Source organism: Artibeus jamaicensis, unplaced genomic scaffold (assembly GCF_021234435.1).
Source record: "Artibeus jamaicensis isolate MK-2021 breed Jamaican fruit bat unplaced genomic scaffold, CSHL_Jam_final contig_354, whole genome shotgun sequence".
Lineage (NCBI taxonomy): Eukaryota > Metazoa > Chordata > Mammalia > Chiroptera > Phyllostomidae > Artibeus > Artibeus jamaicensis.
Window position 1 is genome coordinate 356,779 of NW_026521803.1, and position 23,756 is coordinate 380,534.

The following is a 23,756-nucleotide window of genomic DNA, read 5'->3' on the forward strand; positions in this document are numbered from 1 at the left end:
CACCAGGGTTGACTTGGCTGATCTGCCCGGCGGGGCGGGCGTCCGCTTCCTCCCTCACAGATCCCTGTGCGGCCCTCCCGAAGCTGCAAGCTGCGGTAGAAGAGGACGAACGACCTTCCCATCTAGAGCAGAGCGCTGGTCTTCAGTCAAGGGTACAGTGTAGTTGTGCTCCCCTGCTAGAACCTCCAGACAAGCTCTCAAGGCCCGTTTGCAGGAAACCGCAGACTAGTCAAGCTTCCAAGACTCCAGACACATCCCAATGAGGTGCTGCAGGTAGCAGTCTGCCTTTCTTTAAAAAAAAGAAAACAGAAAAAAGTTTTGAAATCTTGTCTCACATAAAAATAGAACACAAACAACATTGTTTGTATAGATCAGTAACACCAATTTGCCAGTAAATGTGACATTTTCTGCCATTGATTAGGTATTTGAATGACAACTTATGACTAGGGGCTGCCTCATAAGCTAGGGTGATTCGGGCATGGCAGGAGAGAGCAGGGCGCCACCAGTCAGGGGTGCTCTAGGGGTGCTGGAGTTCACAAATGCTATGAGCTCTGGGGTGCTATAATTTCAAGGGTGCTATGAGTTTAGGGGTGCAATGAGCTCAGGGATGCTATGAACTCAGATGTGCTAAGACTTTAGGGGGCCATGAGCTCAGAGGGGATGAGTTCAGAAGTGTTATGAGATCAGGAGCTCTGATTTATGGGGCTATGACTTCAAGGATGCAGAGGGCTGAGAGCTGCCAGGAGCGCTGGGTGCTCTGGGTTCAGTGGTCTATGAGCTGAGAAATGCTATTGGTTCAGGGGGCGATGAGCTCAGTGCACTACAAATCCAGGGCAGACTGCATTGTGACTTTCATGAACCCCAGGCATTCTTGCCTCCATGATCTTCTTCTTCCATAAAAAAGATTAAGATTTATATTGTATGACTCTGTTGGTGTAAGACAAATATAGTACAGGCTGAATTCATTATTTTATGTTTGTTATTGTATTCCGTTTTTCTTCTGATTTTAAAATGATTCACAATTCAGTCATTTTTTAAAGATTTTATGTATTTATCTTCAGAGGGGAAGGCAAGGAGAGAGGGAGATAAATATCAATGTATGGTTGCCTCTCGTGTGTCCCCTGCTGGGAACTGGCCTGCAACTGGGAATTAAACCGCAATCCTTTGGTTTGCAGGCCTGCACTCAATCCACTGAGCTACACCAGCCAAGGCATAATTCAATCATTTTAATGGCCCCTGAAGCTGCTGTGGGCCTGGGCATTGTGCTGCTGTGCCACATGGGCAAGTCGGTCCTGGTTCAGAGGGTTAGGCAACATGCCCATGCCCCGCCCCACCACCCGCAAAATGTATTTCTTCTGCTTCTTGAATTCCCACCATTACACAGTTATTTATTTAAATCATATACCTACTGAGGTATAAATGTTGTTAGTAGAGATGTTAAGTTACACCTTACATACATTTTAAATGAACAAGAGCAAACACTCGAGTCCACGGTCTCTGACGAGATGCTGGGATCGGAGGAGGGCATGCTCAGTGGAGCACCTGCTGAGGGAATTCTCAGGGCAAACCCACACTCCCCGGCTTCCTGAAGCCGAACAAGGGCTTGGCCCAGGGCCTGGGTGGCTGTCTGCACATCGGGGGTGCCATTGTATGGTTGACATACTACTTATTTTCTCTCAATATAAAAGCAACATGTTTTATAGAAGCCAGTACACATTAGCCTATTTGGGGGTCTACTTTTCTAACCTCCCTGCTCACATGCACACACACACATTACATTTTGAATCATTGTGTATGCAAATTGTTCTGCATGTTGTCCCTTGTCATTAAAATTTTACTGTTTTTTATGGCTCTTCACTAAGGCTTTACTTTAAGTTTTTTGTTAAAATACTAGGTTTTGCCTGCTTATATCTTTTGCAAAGATTTGGAAGTAATATCCTATTTTAAATCTATAAAGTCTTAAGCTATAAAAATAGAACTTCACATATATTTCCCTAACTACCAGAGGAAAACCATGACGTGGCAGATTTTGTGCGCCCACCTCAGAGGAGGTATTTAGCACTGCTTTCCTTCACTATCGCCTCCTATATCTTGAACTTTACTAATAAAACCTAGCACTTGAGACCAATTGGCTCTTGTTAAATTATTTTTCTATCAGATATAATTTGACATCAAATTTGAAATTTTCAGTAAGCTTTCAAGTTAAATTTGTAACAAATGTATAGGTTTTATACTATAATTTAAGCAGATTTCATTGTTTAGCATTAGTCCTTTTATATCATAATTATTCATTCACTAAGAGTGGTTAATTTCTTGGTTGGTTAAAGGAATAGTACATTAATTTTTACTACAACCAGTTATGAGAATAACCTACTATGTAGAAATCAATAGGATTTAATTGCCAGTTTTAGCAATGTCTGCTGAACTTCTGGACACTTAAAGCCAAATAACATGGCCCGTGCAGTCGCCCTTAGCCCTGCCTGACCACTTCTTCCTTCCCTCGCCGGGGCTGGAGCTTCCCCATGGACCCCCTCATGCCTGTCCGTGTGGGATGTCTTCTCAGCTCTTTCCTGTCTCTGAGGGGTGTGACAGAACCCCTCCTGGGCCAACCATCAGGATGAATGCTGGAAAACACTTCTAATGATCTGACTTGAAACCCCAGTGATGGCCAAATTCTCTTTCACTGTGCCCTGTGCCTTTGGGACAGGGATTCTTGACATGTGGGGCCTCAGACACTGGAAAGAAAGATGTTGGGAGCAAGCGATCCTGAGTAAAAATCTCTGTTCTGGCATTTACTCATAACCAGCAAGGGATATAGTCACTGTCAGCCTCCATTTCCCCATCTAAAAGTTGGGGTCGTTGTGACAATTTAGTGAAAAATATAAAGCATCCACTAGCCTGGCACAGGATAGAAATGCCACCTTTACTGTTTTTCCCTCTCTGCTCATCTGTAGATCTAAGAACTAGATCTCCGAGGCAACAAAAATAGGAAAGTAGATAGAAAGTATGACTACATTCTTTCTCTACCCCAAAAATCTTCTGGCAGACAAAAAAAAGCTATCAAACATGGTCACTGGTCACAGCCGCCTGGACACTTTACTCCCCTGTCTTTGGTAATGAGGGGAGGTAGGGGGTGCTTGAAAGATAATATCACTGTGCCTTCGAGAAGTCTCCTTTCCCAAACAGTGTGACGAGCAGGCCACTGCTGGCCTGTGTGGACGACTCTGGTTACTAAAGGGCTTTGGGGCTGTCTCGGGACTCTAGATATGGTGGCAGTGTCATCTGTGTGGCCTGTTGGAGCAAGGCAAGGATGCGCTTCTCCTCTCTGCCTCTCGCTTCACCTCTGTGGACCGGCCTCCCAGAGGAAGAGCGCAGGCCCTTTACCTGTGGGACACACGGTCCTGTCAAAAGTCCAGGGCTCCAGCACTCTGAATCCAGAGAGGTGAATATCTACTAACTCTTTTTTCAACTAGATACAAGTAGTGTGTTATTATACAGGAATATTTCAAAGTTTTCATTTTTCTATTAGAATTTTTCCTTGATTATTTTCTATATATTTTTGAGATGTGGTTGAGATAAGATAAAATAATAGATACCCTGGCTGGTGTAGCTCAGTGAATTGAGCACAAGCCTGGGAATCAAGGAGTCTCTGGTTCGATTCCCAGTCAGAGCACATGCCTAGGTTGCAGGCCAGGTCCACAGTTTGGGGCATGAGAGAAGCAACCACACATTGATATTTCTCTCCCTCTCTGTCTCCCTCCCTTCCTCTCTCTCTAAAAATAAATTAGAATCTTTTTAAAAAGATAAAAAACTGGAGGAGATATAAAGAAAGAAAGAAAATATCTACCAAGAAGACTCCTGGTGGCTTAGCTGGTTTCAAATTAAAAAAAAAGGGGGGGGGGGGGCCTTGCAGCCATTTCTACACAGGGGTCTCTTACCCAAACCGCACTTCAGGGAGAAGGCTGCACTAAACTGCCTGCATCTGACACTGAGCTGCCTGTCTGCACTGGAGGCAGCCCTCATATAGGAGTTCCTGGAATTGTATTTCAACCAATGGGACTGAGGCTTTCCCCATCCAATTGGAGCTGTACAATTACGTCCCCATCAGCAATTTTTTACTGACCAATCACAGCAGCTCCATTGTGACCATTCAGGGCAGTGCTTGTTGGACCAAACTGTGAGGATGTGAAGTCCTTATTTGCATCAGGAGAGACCAATCAGGGAACAGGGGTGGGCACTTCTGACTGTGTAAGTTAGCTCCCTTTGGCTCAGACAGCACACTTTCTCTTTCCACCAAAGACTGAAGATTGTGTTCCCTCAGCTGGAGCTGATACATTGAAGATGAAACACCAAAGATGTCTTGCCAGAGAGATCAGAGCAGACCAGCAGAGAGAAGCAGATGGGTGCCGGGCAGAGTGGAGTGGACTAGGGCAGGTGGAGAAGACCAGAGCAGAGCCAGCTGTCTAGGCAGAAAGGTGCCTCAGCCCAAAACCAGCTCACCCCAAGGCTACCTCACAACCATGCTGTCCCACAGCTGAGTGCTTCAAAATGGAACAGCAAAGCTACTGAGTTGTCATACAGCTGTGCTGTCCTAACACCCATGCGGCATCACAGTGGAGCTCTTGGCACTTTTCTCATCACACACCAAACTGGGGGTTCCTGCTGGTGTTGAATTGAGGCTAATGGGCATCAGTTGACAAGGGGAAATGCTAGAAGGAGGCAGTGAATAGGTGATAAGGTTTCTGGGGAGATGGTGGGCTCAGAAACAGGGTGGGGTGACATGCTATAGGAAGAAGCCAATAGTGAGAGAAATTGAGAGATTAGGAGAAATCAGAGCAAAATAAGCAGGAAAGCAGGGGCCACTCCATGGGGCCAGGAGCACTGCTCTTCACACCCAGAGGAACACTAGAGGTCAGGTGCTGGAATCAGGGATGAATTGGGCATCGGAAATAAAAATGCTCCAGAAATCTGTGCGTAATAGCTCGGACTGTCCCTAAGTTACATGTTACCAATAAACTGTTTTTATTTTGTTTGGGGATCCTGAAACAAACCAACAGACACACAAAAGCTCAAGCATCCGAGTGGATACCTGTGCACACAGGGGCTTGTTGTACAACTTTCCCTGTTCTGGAACGCCCTGAGGGCCCAGGAGCAACAGGGCAGCTGATAGTTTTCAATCACCTGCCATTCCAGAAGAACATCTTAAAACAGCTGTTTTAGCCACTTACCCAAAGTAAGGGAATGTAGTTCTTGCCAGTTCCTTGTCAAAACAGCAACATTTCAGTGATGCAGCCTGTAAAATTGTTAGCTTTTAACCTCTGGAGGCTGCGACAAAACCCTGTGTTGCTTGCAAATATCAGAGCTATTTTCCAGCCTTCAGTAGATATTTGGCCACTGCCCCAGACATAATTGGCATCTCCTATTTCTACCAACCAGAAACACTGCAGATGAAGCGCTGGAACTACCGCACGGGGAGATATATGCTAGCTGGGCCTGGTTAATTAAATCATTTTATAACCTAAATGCATTGACCAATAACCCCCAATTTCATCCCAGGCTTGAAAGAACTGATCAATGAGTTATTTGTGCCAAGAGCCATTTCTCTGGCCTCCCATTCGGTTTCCAGCTTCCTTTGACAAATAGGAGGCATACTGGGTGAGTTCAGAGAGGTAGCCAAGGGTGGCTGGCAGGCGGCAGGAGCCACACCCTCCACGTCACACACAGTAATCAGGCCTTCAGTGAGTCTGCAGTTGTACTAGGGAAGGACTGATCAGCCATCGAAGGGGTCCCCTGACATAGTGACAATTCAATCATCGTTGTCTCCCCTAGAGGTAGTACTGTTTAATTATCAACTGAAAACAATCTAGAAATGGTTACCGATCACTTACTACATAAATTAATAACGGTGCGGTGAGTTGATTATCTAAGCAGTTTGGTCTTGAAATAACAACTCTTTTATGTGAGCCTGGGAATTCTGAGTAAAGGCTTATTTTTTCCTTTTTTATATACCTCTAAATAGAAACCTGAAAGTTGGCAAAGCAGCTGATCCCAGTTTTGTGAACGTGTAAACCAACCACCAGGCTGGGGAACGTCTGTGTGTCTCCTCCGTTCAGATACCAGTCTTCAAGGTGGAAGACAAGCAGAGGGGCTTTACAACCCTTCCCACCTGAACGGGGAGCATGCAGGATGCATGTGCAAATTCCGTCCACGGGGGAGGCAGCAGGAGAGTGCTTTACTGGTCATCCTTAAACTCATTATTTGTTAATCAGAGGAAAATGTTCTGGGTTGAGGGGTAAATCCTGCCACCCTGAGAAGACCAAGAAAGAGGATCTTCCTTCCCTGATTCCAGGGGATCCCATGATTTAGAGAGAAGCCCTCCCACAAGTTCAGCCATTCAGCCATCTCATCAGGGAGTGCTTCAGACTAATAAATGTAAACAAACATTCTAGCAATACTGGTGGGATTATTACATCATGTTAAATATTTTATGTATCTGACATCATCCTACTAACTCATTGTTATAACTTATTAAAGCTGCCTGCTAGTAACACAATTTGATCATTTTTCACCAGTGGGCTCAACTTCCAATGTCCCCTCTGTCATACCTGCAAACATACTCCCTCCCTTCTGCTTCCATCCAGTCCCTATTTTCCATGGGTGGCGTGTGGGAGGAGGTGAATCCTGGCTCCATGAGTGAAGCAGATAGACAGGCTGAGAAGGGAATAAGAAGTGGGCAAAGGGAGGTGGGAGACATCAAAGCTGGTATAGATGGACATCTGGTCAGCCTCTTGGACAGAGTTAGGAATCAGGCAATAAGCATGGAAACAAGGGGCCACCACCAAGTCCAGATGCCTGAGGCAGCAGCAGGCAGAGAAGTGATAACCTTCATCCTTGGAGTAGTTAGAATTTCCAATCTGAAATCATCAAAAAGCTTGGTCCCACTGAAAGCTTGTTGATAGGGCAGCAGTGCATCTGCCTCTCTTCCAAGATTGATTTATTCTGTGCCAGATTATTTTATCCATTCATTCAGGGACTATTTGTAGGATAACTACTTCATGATAGCTATTTAAAAGCAATGATCATCAAGGAATGGTGCTAGAAATCATGGAGTTACATAGTCAGGTGGAATCACTGACTTTTACCTTGTGCCAGGTGCATGAGAGACATCAGTTTTGATCTCTCCAGCAACCCTGCAATGATAGGTATTATCATCACTGTGTTATAGATGGGATGTTAAATACCTCTTGTGAGTACACACAGCCGGGAAGTTACCGACCGACCACCTAGACTCAGGCCTTTGTGACACCGGAGCCTGTGCTTTTTGTAATAAAAGGGGATCCTACTCATCCTAAGTAAGGAGTCAAAGGGTAGTGCACACCTGCATAGGGCTTTTTGTTGAATGAGTTTTTTAAAATGACACTATTTTCTGGCTCATTGAGGTCTAAAGGGAGGGGTTCAAAGTTTTCTTGCCTGGTTAACATCTGTGTCCTTAGGTTCTTTTGCTGGAATCCTCTTTCACTGCATTCTGCATCCCTTACACCTCCACGGATTGGGTCTCTTCCCCCCTTTAGTGGAGAGGAAGGCATATTTGTGGACCAAATATTTCAGATCCATTGGAGGTTTTTGACCTTTTTCAAAGATTTTAGTAGCTTGGGACATAAAATCCCCATTTACCACAGGGAATCAAGGTAGGTGTGGTCAGATATTTGTATGTGTTGGGAGATGGGTACGATTCTATCCCTGCCTCAGGGATGAGCCCACAGGCATCGGAGCTAATGTGCAACTTTGTAATCATGCTTGGATTTTTCTATTGAAGCACTTTTATTTGTAAAATACAGACGATCCTTTCAATCCCAATCCTAATTTCATCACACACCCCCTTTTTGTTAAATGGAGCCCAAGCACCGCCTGCAGTGGCATTTAAATGATGGCAGCATTGTTGCTGCACAGCCTTAATCTTTTATAGCTAGACACATGTCGCTATACCAGCCCTCACCTAGTGGTACTGTTTCTCCAATTACTATTCCCTCATGGTTTTCTGAGTGAGTTATTTTGATTATATCTAGCAGGACAGATTACACTGAGTAATGCAGACTATCTTACAAGCAGTTAACTGATCTGCTCTGACCTCAGAATAGAAAGAAAGAGAAAAAACACTGTCTGGCAATTTCTATCTCAAAAAAGAATGATCATCTTCCAATCAATAAATCTACTTAAAGCAATGTGTTCTGAACTGTCTAAATATAGAATAGCATACCAAAACCTGGATGAAAGTAGACATAATAAAACACGAGTAGTGATTTCTTTTGGATGGTGGGAGTAGGGGTAATATCATTTTCTTATTGATACTTTTCTGTTCCATTCAGTGTCTCCAGTGAGCATGTAATAATATTATAATCACAACGAACATCATAAATATTGTGTTAAAGCTTAATTTATGAAATGTTACCAAAAATTCTCATTTAAATGTATTTTATGCCTACACAAAATTACTTAAAAGCTACATAGAGACTGATATTCTCACAAACTCTCAATTCCAGGCCTTTATCTCTATCATGATCCCACAAAAAAAAAATTCTTGGTTTCTAATTTTTAAAAAGTATTGTATATATATGCAGCAGTAACCTAGAAAGTAGGAATTCTGTGAAGGAAGAGAACGAATGAGGCAGGTATTTTCCAAACCAAAGTATTTGCCAAACCTAGATAAACCTGAGCTTAACTTTCTATACTTTTTCAGGACACAAGAAAAAGGAATTTCCCAAAGCCTGGGGTCTGCCCAGGTAAGAAGTATGTCCATCATTCTGTGAAAACACTTCAGCTGCAACCAAAGAGCTAACCAAGATAAATGGGAAAGGGGAGTAAACCTACATTTTTTTCTTCAGGGGCCAGCTATAGAAATGTCCTATCTTAAAGATTTGGGCTGGGCAAAAGAAAAAAGTCTCCACCTAGAGTTTATATAAAATGCTTGCCCTCAAGCAGGTGTGCAGCCCAAATTCTCACCAAGTGGGTAGTCCAAAGCTTTAATCCTATCCATTAGCTTAAAGCCATTGCAGGTAGGTGAGGGACTCAAGAACTAGTGAGAACAGATGCAGATCCTCTCTGGATAAATCCCCTCTTTACCTTCATCTTAGGGGTCAATGGATTCCTTCAGTTTCTTCACATGATCAAAAAAGTCCCACAATCAAATATTGTAATGACCATTATCTTTGTTGCAAAAGGCAACAAAAACAAAAATTAGCAGATCAGGGATAAGAAATTAGATGTTAGAGGTATTAGACAAGAAATTATAAAATAAGAATGTTCACTGGGTTAAAAGACATAGAAAGAAAAAATAGTCAAAAATAGTAAAGAGAAAAACATTAGAAAGAAAGACCTAGGATATTGAACTAAAAACCAAGCAAAATTTCTAGAAATTAAAAGCATAACTATTGCAATTTAAAATTCAATGAATGTGATCAAAACTTAGCTGAAGAAAAATTATTGAACCAGGAGATACACCTGAAGAAATTTTCTAGAATTCAGCCTAGAAAGAAAAGGCAATTTAAAAAATAATAAAAAAGAGGTTAAGATGTATGATAGAGTGAGAAAGATATAACTGAGTTGAAGTTGGAGCAGGTGTGACTAGAATTGAGAAAAACAATCAAACAATTGCTGAGAATTTGACAGAACTGAGGAAAAGCCATCAACATACAAAATTAAGAAGCTAGTGAATACCAATCAAGCTCAATAAATAAGACACACCATAATGAAACTGAAGAACAACAGAAGCAAAAGGGGGGAAATTGTGAGATCAGTCACAGACAATATGAGTTGCCTAAAAAGATAGCAATTAGACTAACAGCTGATTTTTCTAAACTAGCAATGAAAGACAACATATAGTGGATGAAAGACTTCAATGTACTAAAAGAAAATGTCAGTGTAGAGTTATATTCCTGGCAAAATTATAATTCAATAATAAGGACAAAACAAAGATATGTTTTTTAGATAAATAAAAACTGACAGTATTGTTCCATAATAAACTTCAACCAAAAGAAATTCAAAAAGATGCGCACTGGCATGTGATTCACAGATGGGAGTTTAAGCTAGAAGATAGAATGATAAGACAAAAATGGACTAAATATGTAACAGTGATTGAAATAAAGATAACATACTAATCAGGTGGTAATTATAGAATGGGCTATACTAACAAACTCATAGAAGATTCATGTATTCATAGAAGTTTCCTTATAAGTATTTTATAGACATCAGTAGTTGCAGCTCCTGATTAACCAAGGAATGACCCTGTCCACAAGAAATTGGGTGATTGAGCAACTCATATCAGAACCAGCAGAAACACTGCCTGCATGTCCTGTTCCTAGATATCAGCAGTGAAACTACAGACGGAGCAATGAAACTACGCGATGATGCACGTAGGAGATAACATTGAACAACCAAGCGCAGAGCTGAGAATCTGCACATTGCCAGAAATTCCTTGGTTCCCCTCTTCCCGTGGTTCCCCTATATAAACTAGCCACGCCTCCTGAGATGCTGAGATGGGCTTTGAGACAAGGGTTCCCCATCTTCCAGATCGCCTGCCCCTGGATGAAACTACTTTCCTTTATATCAGCACCTGCCTCTCGAAGATTGGCTTTCAAAGCAGCAGGCAGCTGAGGCTGTGTTTGGTTACAAATATGTGGGCAAAACTGAAGAAACATAAATTGTAGTAAATGATAATAATGTCTTGTATAATTTATTTTAATAAGAAAGAGAAAACAGTCACAGAATATAAAATGCATATGTGTACTAAAATGTGAAAAAATGTGTCATAACTCATAGGGGAAGAGGTAATTATAATTATTTTAGAGAGCTTGTATGGAAATGTAGAGATATAGATTAACTTTACACTTTGATAGGTATTCACTAGAAAAATATATTGCATAGCTTCCCATAGGAGAAGGGAAGTGAGCATAGCTTCCATAAGGGGAAAGGGAAATGAGAAAAAATTAAATCCAATAGAGAGCAAGAAAGAAAAAAAAGAAACGTATAGATGGCAGAACAAATGGGACCTAACAGCAGAAAAAAATAATCTCAGTTCTATATAGAATTTAGAGCACCAGCTCTGGAGCTCTGTGATTATTAACTTCGGATATGTAAGCAAAAGGAAAAATCAGAAGCTGATTAGCTTCTTTCCTCGAGCCATTATGTGGTAGTTAAAATATCTATCTCTTTGGGACAAATTCTTCTGCATGATCACACGATCAACTAAACTCTACTGAAGGAAGGATAACATGCTCTGAATACATTCACAAACATGGAGGAAGCCCTGGGTTCACAAAGGAACAAACTTCAGAATCAATGATCTAGTCCAAGCAAGGCTCTGGGTTCCAAAAAAACTTTATTTACACACACAGGCAGCAAGCCAGATTCAGTGTGCAGAGTAATTTGCTGACTCTGATTTAGTTGAAAAGAAACAATAAGAGGAGATGCTTTACTTCATCTAACAGTATTAATTCCAGCTTTTAAACAGTTTCGGAAAATCCCTGCTGTAACATGGTCTCTGTGACAACTGACCCTGCTGACCACATGTAAGGAACTATTTCAGGCAATAGTGGGGCTGTGCCAGGACACTCACACATTGCCATGTGGCATCCACAGAGCTACTATCACCAACAGAAAGCATGGAAAGATCTGGTCACTCAATTAGGTGCCATCTTTTGACAAGTGTCCATCACCGGCACATACCTACAACTGCATGTGGGCAATGCTGTGATGTCACCCCAGAGGCCGTGGGCACCCCAGTACAGGAGAGGGATTAGCCTTGTCTAAATATATTGATAAATGTAGTGGAGGACAGGTGGCTGTGTCCCGTGACTCTTGAAATTAGAGGCACAGCAAAAGGATAAGATGCAAGTGACATGAACCCCCTTCACTCAGTTAAAGAATGCCAGAACAGCCTTTCAAACTTGCAGCTTGTGGAGATATATTACCCCAGGTCTACATCCCCAGGAGGGGGTGAGGGAATCTCGTGTAGAGTCCTGGGATCAGAGCGGCTACTCTGGTTCTCCACAGTAAAGCTTTCTTTTTATATATATATTTAATTTTATTTAGTTATTTTTCAAGTACAGTTTTTTGTTTATTTCTCCCATCCCAGCACCCCCTGACCCTTGCTCCCCACCTCCCTCCCATTTCCACCCCCCTTAGTTCTCGTCCCTGTGTCCTTCCTATTTGTTCCTCCAAATCCCTCCCCCTTTTTCCCCTTAAATTCCCTTCCTTCTCCCCTCTGGTCACTGTCCCCTTGTTCTCTATTTCAGTGTCTTTAGTTTTTTTTTTCTGCTTGCTTGTTTGTTTTGTTGTTTAGCTTCCTGTTAAAGGTGAGATCATATGGTATCTGTCTTTCAACACCTGGCCTATTTCACTCAGCATAATGCTTTCCAGTTCCATCCATGTTGTTGCAAAGGGTAGTAGCTCCTTCTTTCTCTCTGCTGCATAGAATTCCATTGTGTATATGTACCACAATTTTTTGATCCATTCATTTACTGACAGGCACCTAGGTTGCTTCCAACACTTGGCTATTGTAAATTGTGCTGCTATGAACATTGTGGTGCATAGGTTCTTTGAAATTGATGTTTTCGGATTCTTAGGATATAATCCTAGCAGTGGAATTGCTGGGTCAAAAGGCAGGTCGATTTTGATTTTTCTGAGAAAATTCCATACTGTTTTCCATAATGGTTTTACCAGTCTGCAGTCCCACCAACAGTGAACTAAGGACCCCTTTTCACAGTAAAGCTTTCACACAGCAGAATGAAATAACTTCAGAGGAATAAGAATAGAAACCAGAGCCAGAAAGAGAACTGGGAAACACAGCAGTGGGGAAATGAAACCTCACAGAAGGAGACTTTTAAGAAGCATGAATGCAAGGCCTGGAGGAAAAGGGCCCCAAGCTTGAGAAAAATCTGCTGATAAATGAGGCTCTTAAAAAACAGCAGTAAGGGGTGGAGTCCGTCTCTGAGAGTTGGAGTTGGCCCAGGAGGAGTCTGCACAGGCGCCCTGGTAGAGCTGGGGAGCTCTTCCTTCCTCACTGGAGCTGTCTCCCAGTGTGGGGCGAACTGCAGCATGGCGGGTCTGGACTCGCACCTCCTGCAAGGATATCTCAGGGCATGGAGGTTCCCATGGGATGAGGCTAACTTTGCCATACATTTAATTTTTTTCTTTTACTTAAAATACATAGTGCAAAAGCATGTTCTATGTCACCAGCCAAAGCAACTCACCCAGGACGTGCAAGCATCATCCATCACAATTGGCATTTTGATCCAGCTCCTCATCTGAGGCTTGAAATGACAGAACTGCCTCCATATGTGAGATCTGCCTTCGCTCTGCTTACTGTTTCATTTCATCCTTGATTTACCATCACTTTTAGAAGTATTGAACGCATTATTGAAGGGCTGAGTTGATGTCTACAACACTTCTTAAACTGTCTTCGATTTTCACAGCTAAATATTTTAACAGTTTCTGCACATGAAACCAGAGTGTAAAAACATTTGTATTTGTTTATTGGAAAAGATAATCAGTAAAATATTACTACCATGCTTAAAGACCTGTTTGAGTCAGAAATGATAGGCTTTAAATCGGAACAGGGTGGCATGTCTGAAACTCTGGAGCCTGGGATGCGATGGGCTCAATGGAATTAACCACACTGAGGACCAGAAACTGTCACAGTCTGTTCAACCTGCAGAGTTAGGCTTCCAGCCTCAGCCAACGAGTCAGAGGGAAGATGCCTGTGGGAAAAAGATGAGGAAAGTATAGTCTGCCTGGTCATTGGCAGAGATCTCTCTGCCAGCATGTACCCAGATGAGAATTTCCTTTTCAAACAACTACGAAGTCTGGGAATGTGTCCTCAAGACCCACAAGAGCAGTAGAGGTTCTGGAGCCTGATGTGGGAGGCTCTCGTCAGAATCTCCCTGATTCTGGAGTGGTCCAAGTTTGGGCATCTACCACCAGGAACTCAAAGGTCGTGCTGGGAGAAATATGACCAGCAGGTGAGATGGGTGTGCTCTGTACATCTTAAGTGCAAAGGCTGCTGTTCCCAGAGGATTTAACTGCAGGTTATCATGGCTGTTTCCAAGGGCTCCTGCCTTAGATGGCACCTCCTCTTCAAGTGGGTTGTGACATCTCCCTATGGCAATGCCACAGTGCGATGCCCCGAGATGTGCACATGGCTGCCCCTGGCCGAGGAAGAGAGGCATCACTCCGTCCCAGCCTGCTTTCCCCGACACACGTAACTGTGGGCACCCTTTATGTTCTGCTCTCCACATTTATGGAAAATAACCAGATATCAAGGTTTTTGTAGAGGTTAATTGGGAGACATAAATCACTGTATAGTTACTCAGTGTAGATCAGTTCCTCAATGAAGATTCACCAATACCCATTCTGGGGGAATTGGTGGTAATAGCAAAATCTACCATGGTCATGATTGAATATTAATGATCTCTTTCTTAAATACACATTCAGGTGTACACACTGAATTTAATCATCAGTAAACACAAGGGTCTTTTTACTTCAACTTTTTTGTGTAAAGTTCTAAGTTGAATCTTTTGTGTGCTATTATGGGGAGATATCTAAGCAAAATGAGGGGGTCTTCTGTAATGCCCTCCCTGGGTAGATCAGCAAAAGACACCTAAGAGACCACACGGCACAGTGGAATCAGACTGTGGTCAGTGCCAATTACTAGACTGACAAGAAATGTAAGCTCTCCAAGGCTAAGTTTTCCAACCTGTATAATAGGATAATAATATCTTATAAGAATTAAATACATCTAACTCATGGTAAGTATTTAATAAATGGTATCTGTATTTGTGTTGTTAACATATTTAATCATTATTTCTATTTATTCCACATATCACTAACTAGAAAACATAGTAGCTAAATTGGGGATATTAGATAATATCCTCTGCTAAACAGTAAATGAGGTGATACTTACTGCCAATGGTGACCATTCTGTTCCCAAGCTAATCATGTATTTATTTAACTCATGACTGTGAGTTTAAATATGTACATGCTGTTAATATTAAAGTCAACCTAAATAAGTGCTTTCATATTTTGTACTTCTCAAGTACAACATAGTTTAATAAATGCAACTTTGTTTTATACTAAAAGATACTTCTTACTAGGCAGTCACACTTATCAGTTGATTGATAAAACAAATTTCAACTATGGCACAACTTCCAAATTAAGAATTTTTAAATTTTTTTATTTTTCTATTACAGTTGTCCCAGTTTTCTCACGTTGCTCTCCTCTGCCCTGCCCACACCCCCACTCCCACAGTCAATCCCCTTCCTGTTGTCCATTTCCATGGGTCTTACCTGTTCCTTACTAGTCCCTTTCCATGCTTTCCTCCCTTATCCCCCTCCCAAACCCTGTGGTCACCATCAGTCTGTTTCTTATTTCCATGCCTCTGGTTCTATTTTGATTTTTTTATTTATTAGGTTCCTCTTATAGGTTAGATCACATGGTATTTGTCCTCTACCACCTGTTCCATTCACCTAGCACAATACGCCCCAGTTCCACCCATGCAGTTGTGAAAGGTAGGAGCTCCTTCTTTCTTTCTGCTGCATAGAATCCCATTGTGAAAATGTACCACAGTTTTTTGATCCACTCACTTACTGATGGGCCCATAGGCTACTTCCAGCAGTTGGCTATTATAAATTGTGCTTCTATGAACATAAGAGTGCATAGGTTCTTTTGAATTGGTGTTTAGTGATTTCTAATAATTAGGAGTGAATGCATTCTATACAATGTATTAAGTATTTAATGTGAATCAAAAAGAGTTGTATGTGGGGTAATGTAGCAGTGAAACAAGCCAGTTGTGCTGCTTACTGTCGTGAGATGGGGAGCAGATACCATACAAGTCACTCATCTATAAGACTGTATGTGTCATTACATATGTATTAATTCTATGTGTACACAACCACATGCTCATGCATATAATTTCAGTGGTGGTAAGTACTATGAAGGAAATGAGAAAGGTCAGAGAAAGTTTTTCTGAGGAAGTGTATTTGAACTGAACCTGAAAGGGTGAGTGGGCTTTAACCAGGCAGGATCACTCCAGGGAGAGGGTGCAGTGTGTGTGAAGACCTCAGGTAGGGCAGTGTTCAGAAAATCTGCAGGAACTAAAAAAGGCTGCTATGGGCGCATATTCGTGAGAGAACAGGGTGGTGGGCAGTGGGTCTGAAGAAGGAAATCTTGAGCTTGAAAGGCCATGTAGAGCATGTTAAGGATTTTGGATTTTATTGCAAGTAAATATTGAGGGACTTCAAGCATGAGTCTCCACATAATCCTATTTATATTTTTTAAAATCCCACTTTGTGCCTGTGTGGAGAATGGATGAAAATAGGCTGAGAGGAGGAATTAGGGTGACATAATAGTAATTTAGGCTGATAGGAGAAATGAAAAAGAGGTAGAATTGGGTGACACAGTACATGGAAGAATTAATTTAAGAGAGAGGGATGGCCCAAGTAAATCCCAGGTTTCAGGGTAGATGGAGGTGTCATTTTGAGATGGAAAATAAAGGGAAAAGATAATATTTAAAAGAAAATTATCAAGGAATCGATGGAATAGACTGTTTTCACATGGGTGAGCCCCTGTTATGAAAAGTGAGCATATATGTTTTTTAAAAAAATGTATGTACAGGGGAATTCCGAAATTTAGATGAGATGAATTTTAAGGTTGCTCTGTTCTAATTCTAAAGTTTGCAATCATTGCATGGATACATTAAGAAGGAAAAAAATGAAATGTTTAGCCATCATTTGACCTATAGAACTGGGTACAGCATATAATTTTTATTACTTTCAATATAAATTAATTGCCTCTTCTCTGCATTACATATTGTTACATTATATGAAAATTTGAGCTTTGAAAAGATGTGAAGTAAGTGGTAACATTATCATAAAGCCTTAGTCTTGCATACAACCCTTTGAGATTATTAATTATTGATATTATTAATTAGTAAAATTCAAATATAAATTTGAATTTTATATTTAAAATTAAAAATAATATCAATTCCTTAAGTTAAAAGAAATAAAAAATTGTAACTTCAAAACTGAAAAATCCTGTGAATTTTGAACTGTGTTTATGCTACTTTGCTACAAATGTATTTCATTTTAGCACGTAAACATAAGTACTGATCACTCTTTTCTCAAATTAATTATGAATTATGATACTTTTGAATTAAGAAATACATAGAGGACAACTAGGTGGGGGGAGGCAGGAGGCAAAAGTGTTGAGCAAAAAGGAAAAGGACTCATGGACATGGACAACTGTGGGGTGATTGTGGGGCAGGAGGGGGGCACTGGAGAAGGGTACCAAATGGTAACAGAAAAAATACAATTAAAAAATAAAAAATTTTTCACATGTATAGAGGAAAATACACTCACGTAGAGTAAGGCTTCCTATGTAGCTGAATAATAGGACTTCAACTTAGAAATTATTCTGTCTAGTTTCCATAGAGGTAGCTTTATACAATGCTACATACCCAGTAGAAACAGTAAATGATCTTCTCTCCAAATATTTTATATATATTCTCAAATGTATTATTTTTAGAGGCTCTTACTTCCCTTCCTCTTTGTCTTTCATTTTCCCAAAGTATAGATTTAATGTAAGCTGTTAGCAAGTTTGTAGACAGTTTTTAAACTGCACCAATACGTGGGTAGAACAGCAAGTATCAAGTCAGATATTATTCCTTACATTTCTATTCCCCCAAGGAAGAAGAACTGCAAGATGGAAAAAAGGCTGTCATCATCAAAACACATGTGGAGAAAATAATTTCCCAGTGAGAAGATAAAATTCTGTGAGCTGTCTCTGTGGTTTGAGGTAGGAGTATAGAATCTATTCAAAAGCCTTGTATTAGTAAGATATAAATGGCAATTGGATTATTTGGCCAATATGCAGGAGAAATACATGCACATATGTGCCAGTAGAACTTTCACTTCGTTTTTCAAAACTATTCAGCATTGTGTAACCACTTTCTTTCAAATATCCTATGGGAAAAAGAAAGAATAAAGAAAAGAAAAGTAAGAAACAATGGCTCACATCCTGCACTGATCCCTAGAAGGGAAACCCTCTCTCTGTGACTTGTATGAAAACACATAATCATTCATAATGTACGGGGGCAGTTTCTGGCCTCCATGTAAAAATAAGGATGTGAAGCACCGTGATTCCTCCTTGTGAATGAGTGCATGATGTTTCCATGCCTGTGGAAAGAATGAGAGGAAGGCAAAAGAAAGGATAATAGTAAGAGTTTTGAAAGAAAGCTGTTTGCTTCTGGTTAAACCAGAGAGTTATTAGTTATTCATACTGAGAAAAGCAGTGGAATAAATGCACATACAACAGAGAGGAGCAGAGAAGTCTCTGGCCTCCTTGCCTTGTGGACTCACCCAGAGCCACAGGGTTCTGAAGCAGGGATCTGTAGTGTGTAGTGTGCAGAAACTGCAGGGCCAGCTCTTAAACTATGTGTCAAAAGTTCACTTTAAAATATATTTATTAGAATGATAGGTTTGAGGAAAATTTTCCTTTCCAAAGTTCAAAGAAGAAAACTAGTGGGAATATTGATGTTGCTATTCCTCATTCTCCTTTGAAATGTAGCTTATGAACTTAATGACGTTCCTTAAGACCCAACAAATTAAACCGTATAGAAAAGAAAAAAGAGAAGGGAAGTAAATAGAGATTTTTTTAACTATTTTAGTGTATCTCGATCAAAACCAACATGTATCTCTGCTTGATGACCGATTAGCATCACCAGTTGGAACAGCAGAGTGGGTTAATTGAGCAGACAGAGGCAGGTGGGGGCCAAGTGTCCATCGGGAGCCCGTGCTCTTCCGTGTTCTGATTTCTAACTTCTGTGTGACTGGAGAATGCCTCTCTTCCTATCAACCACTAATTCCAAGGGTTTTCACAAATACAGGTCTGAGATGTAGATAGAGTAATATCCCATTTATCCAGCATCTGGAAAAAAACAAGCGTTGTCACATATGGGAATTTTCCAGCCAAGCATAACGCTTTGAATACCGAAACTTAAAAGAAAAAAAAATCACCAGTTTTGATTGAGGTCTTTCACAATGGACACATCTCTTCATGACTTCTTCCTATTTTGCTGATGATTTCCAAATTTGTATCTCCGATCAGCATCACTCTTCTGAACCCTAGATTGTTTACCCAAATGCCTGCTCAGCAGACCGATTTGAAAATCTATTTATCATCTCAAAATTAGGACTTTAATATTTTTTCCTAAACTCTTCCTCTTGTGATGTAGGACAACTTTATCCTTTCACTTCTCTGGTTAAACACGTTGAAATTGTTCTGGATTTTCTCCACACCATCCGATCCATAAGCAACTTCTGGTGGAGCATCAGAGTATCTCCATAATCGGATCACATCCACCATTTCAACCCTGCTTGAAGCCACGATCACTCATCACTTGAAATATTGTAGCAAATTCTTAACTACTCTCATGCTCTTATTTTTACTCCTGTTCTCAATCCAGTAATAAAAGTAACTCCTCTAAAATGCAAGTTAGCATGTGTTTCTTCCCTAGAGAAGAATTTCCAATGGCTCCTCACCTCACTCAGAGCAAAACCCAGAGTCCTTCCGATGACCTGAAGCCTTGCAAGAGTCACCCCAAACATCAAGATGACCTCAGTGCTGTCCCCTGCACCCACTCCATGCCACAGACATGCCAGACACAGTTCTGCCTTTCCATATACTTTCTCTTCTGTTTGGAATATTTTCTCCTAAAACACTTACATGGCCAGCTTCCTCACTGTCTGTAGGTCTCTGTTCCACAATTATTTTGGGAGCAACTTTCCTGACCACCTATCACAAATACCCTTCCAGACCTACTTGCCTCTCACTGCTTTGTATTTATCATTATCTGACATATGTATGTATGTATACAGTTATTCATTTATTATCTTTTGGCTTAAAGGTCTCACCTATGAATAAATGAATAAAACCTAATGACATTTACTCTGCGATCTCAGCTATATTTTGAGTAACTGAGATGAACATGTAAATAACCTTGTAACAGAGTAGCATTGAATCACTTGAGAAGAAATTGTGATATGCCTAACATCTTGTCAAAGAGTTGTTTGAGGAGCAAGAATGTTCAAAGGAGACATGGGGACTCTCTCTAGGTTCCTGAACAATCATTTGGTAGGACTGGGGCTTTACCTTTTTTCCAGAGAAGAAAGTGACATTATAGATCATCTCCTCTGGGACTGGTGACATTCATCCCTGAGACAAATCTATGAACCCTAAGGGTTTTGGGTGCTCTGAAGCCAGCTTTCCCAGACAACTCTTAGCATCAAAGTGTAACAGGCAAGCACCAAAGGGGGCTGATTATTGTGCTCAAGATTTCTATATAGAAAGAGAGAACCATCAGGGAGGCGAGCTCTCTCCCAGAAAGACATGCTTGCCACACGTGATCAGCGTGAAGGGGGAATCTGAGGATGTGGAGCTTCTCTTCTCTTGCTTTTTAAATAAAGTCTATTCTAACCCACACTTTTGGGAGATCTCCAAGATCAATTTACTAGACAAAAATCACAGGATTCAGAAAATCTATTATACCCATGAATATGTTTATTACAACAAAAGTACACAAGTTAAAATCAGCAAAAATAAAAGGAGCATATGGAAGAATTCAGGAGAGCCCAGGCACACGCTTTCCATTGTTCTCTCTTAATGGAGTCGTTTGATGGTGCTTAATTCTCCCTGCAATGATAGTGATATTTATGAAGTACTGCCAGCCAGGGAAGCTCACCTGGGCCTTGGGGGCAGGGTTTTTATTGGAAACTGGTCACATGGGCACTGATCTCCCATGTGGCCAACCTTAGCTCCACAGTCTCCAGACTCTCCAGAGGTCTGACCGACACAGTGCTACCAAGGCCCCTGTCCATAATCACAGTGTGAACACAGACTGTCTGGTGTGACCCAGGTACACAACAACACTCTTATCAGGCAAGATGTTTCAAGGGATTAGGTCATTTCCCAGGAGCTGGTCAAAGGTGAAATGTGCAGTTTGAACACCCCAGAGTCACCTGCTGAGTCAACCTTTTACTGCATACGTGCCATGTAAAGGATGAATTTTTTCAAATTCATCCTTGGTTACTGCACAATAGATGAAGACTAAGAAGGAACTGACCTCACATAGCATGAAAAACGAACCTGCTCATTCTGCTCTATCAGAAACAGAGGTACTTTTCTTCTTAGCTATGAAAGAGAGTCACGTAAAGAGTTATTTGGGGTAGTAGAGTCATAATAAGCCTCTGGGGACTTCATTTGGAAACTAAATGACTAAATTCAGTTTTATATAACCAGCATAGTGTAGGCACAGATGAACAATTAGATTTTTCTTTTTTAATAGATTTTACTGATTATGCTATTATTGATTATTAGTTTTCCTATTTTTTTCTCCACTTTATTCCCCTCCACTCTGCACACCCCCTTTCACCATCATTCTCCCACCTTAGTTTATGTCTATGGGTAGTAAATATAAGTTCTTTGGCTTCATTTCCCATACTATTCTTAACCCCCTCCTGTTTATTTTGTACCTACAATTTATGCTACTTATTCCCTGTACCTTTTCCCCCATTCTCTCCCCTCTCCACTGATAACCCTGTATGTGATCTCCATTTCTGTGATTCTGTTCATGTTCTAGTTGTTTGCTTTAGTTTTATTTTAGGTTCAGTTGTTGATAGTTATGAGTTTGTTATCATTTTTCTGTTCATGTTTTTGATCATCTTCTTTTTCTTAGATAAGTGCCTATAATATTTCATGTAATAAGGGCTTGGTGATGAGGAACTCATTTAACTTGACCTTATCTGGGAAGCCTTTATCTGCCTTTCCATTCTAAATAATAGCTTTGCTGGATAGAGTAATCTTGGGTGTAGGTCTTTGCCTTTCATGACTTTGAATACTTCTATTCAGCCCCTTCTTGCCTGCAAGGTTTCTCTTGAGAAATCAGCTGATAGTCTAATGGGCACTCCTTTGTAAGTTACTGTCTCTTTATCTCCTGCTGCTATTAAGATTCTCTCCTTATCTTTATGCCCCGGCTGGTGTAGCTCAGTGGATTGAGCAAAGGCCTGTGAACCACACACTCAATCAACTGGGTTCGATTCCCAGTCAGGGCACATGCCTGGGTTGCAGGCCAGTTCTCAGCAGGGGACCCACAAGAGGCAAGCATACACTGATATTCTCTCCCTCTTTCCTTCCCTTCCCTTCTGAAGATAAATAAATACAATCTTTAAAAAAAATTCTCGCCTTATCTTTAATCTTGGGTAATGTACTTATGCTGTGCCTTGGTGTGTGCTTCCTTGGGTCCAACTTCTTTGGGACTCTCTGAGCTTCCTGGATTTCCTGGAAGTCTATTTCCCTTGCCAGATTGGGGAAGTTCTTCATTATTTGTTCAAATAAGTTTTCAATGTCTTTTTCTTCCTCTTCTCCTCCTGGAACCCCTATGATTTGGATGTTGGAATGTTTAAAAGTTTTTCCAGAGGTTCCTAAGCCTCTCTTCATTTTTTTGAATTCTTGTTTCTTCATTCTGTTTTGGTTGAATGTTTATTTCTTCCTTCTCCAAATAATTGATTTGAATCCCTATTTTCTTCCCTTCACTGTTTGTTCCCTGTACATTTTCCTTTATTTCACTTTGCACAGCCTTCACTTCTTTCTCTATTTTAAGACCATACTCAACCATTTCTGTGAGCGTCCTCATTACCAGTGTTTTGAACTCCACATCAGATAGATTGCCTATCACCTCATCACTTAGCTCTGTTTTTTTAGCTTTGATCTGTTCTTTATTTGGGTAATTTTTTTTGTCTCATTGTACCTGTTATATAGTAAGGTGCAGAGCCTTAGGTATTCACCAGGGCAGAGCAACCCATGTGGCTGCATTGTGGCACTGTATGTGGTGGGGGGGTCCAAGAGGGAACAGTGCCACTTGCTCAGCTCTCAGCTGGCTTTCAGTCACTTCCTCCACTACCCACAAGCAAACTGCACCCTTCTGGCACTGACTCCAGGGTGGGTGGGTTTGTGTGAGTTCTAGGACCCTGTGAGTCTCTGCAAGGAACTCTCCCATGAGGCTGGGAGTTTCTCCCACTGCTGCAATCCCCACAGGTTTTTACAGCCAGAAGTTTTGAGGATTTATTTCCCCACACTGGAATCCTGGGTTGCGTAGTTTGTCTCTCTCTGCAGTTGTTCCCCCTGATTTATCCTATGCACATGTGGGACTGCCCAGTCCTTTAGCTGTCATCTTGCCAGAGTCCTCTCCACCCTGACTGCCCATCTCCAACTCTCCCATGGTCTGGATGAATGTTTCTTCTTTAACTCCTTGGTTGTCAAATTTCCACACAGTTTGATTTTCTGGCAGTTCTGGTTATGTTTTGTTTTTAAATTTGTTGTCCTTCTTTTGGTTGTGTGATGAGTCAAAGTGTACCTACCTACACCTCCATTTTGGCTAGAAGTCTGTTAGTCTAGATTTTTCTATAACAAACATCATATACATTTCTGAAAGATTAAACAGCTTTCTAGATTTATTTATGATAGTTCAATCATCATAATAAGAAAGTTTAAAAGATTGAACACAAAGATTTTTTTCTTCTTTTTGGCTAGATTCTTTATTTATACTACTCCCCTCACTCCCATAATGAAAATATTCCTAAATTTCTATTATACAAGGTTTGTCCAGAAGGTATCCAGCCATGTAATATGAAAAACAGAAATACTTATTGAAG

The 23,756-nt window shown here is 41.0% G+C and overlaps 1 protein-coding gene across 1 annotated transcript in view; it reads right to left on the reverse strand.

Annotated features, from left to right (window-relative positions):
- Positions 1–232: 232 nt before the first annotated feature.
- Positions 233–23,756, reverse strand: part of LRRC30 (leucine rich repeat containing 30) — a 32,026-nt gene continuing 8,502 nt past the window's right edge. The window contains exon 2 of the mRNA XM_037147474.2: positions 233–289. The gene's annotated coding sequence lies outside the window, so the exon portion shown is untranslated. The remainder of the gene's footprint in view (positions 290–23,756) is intronic.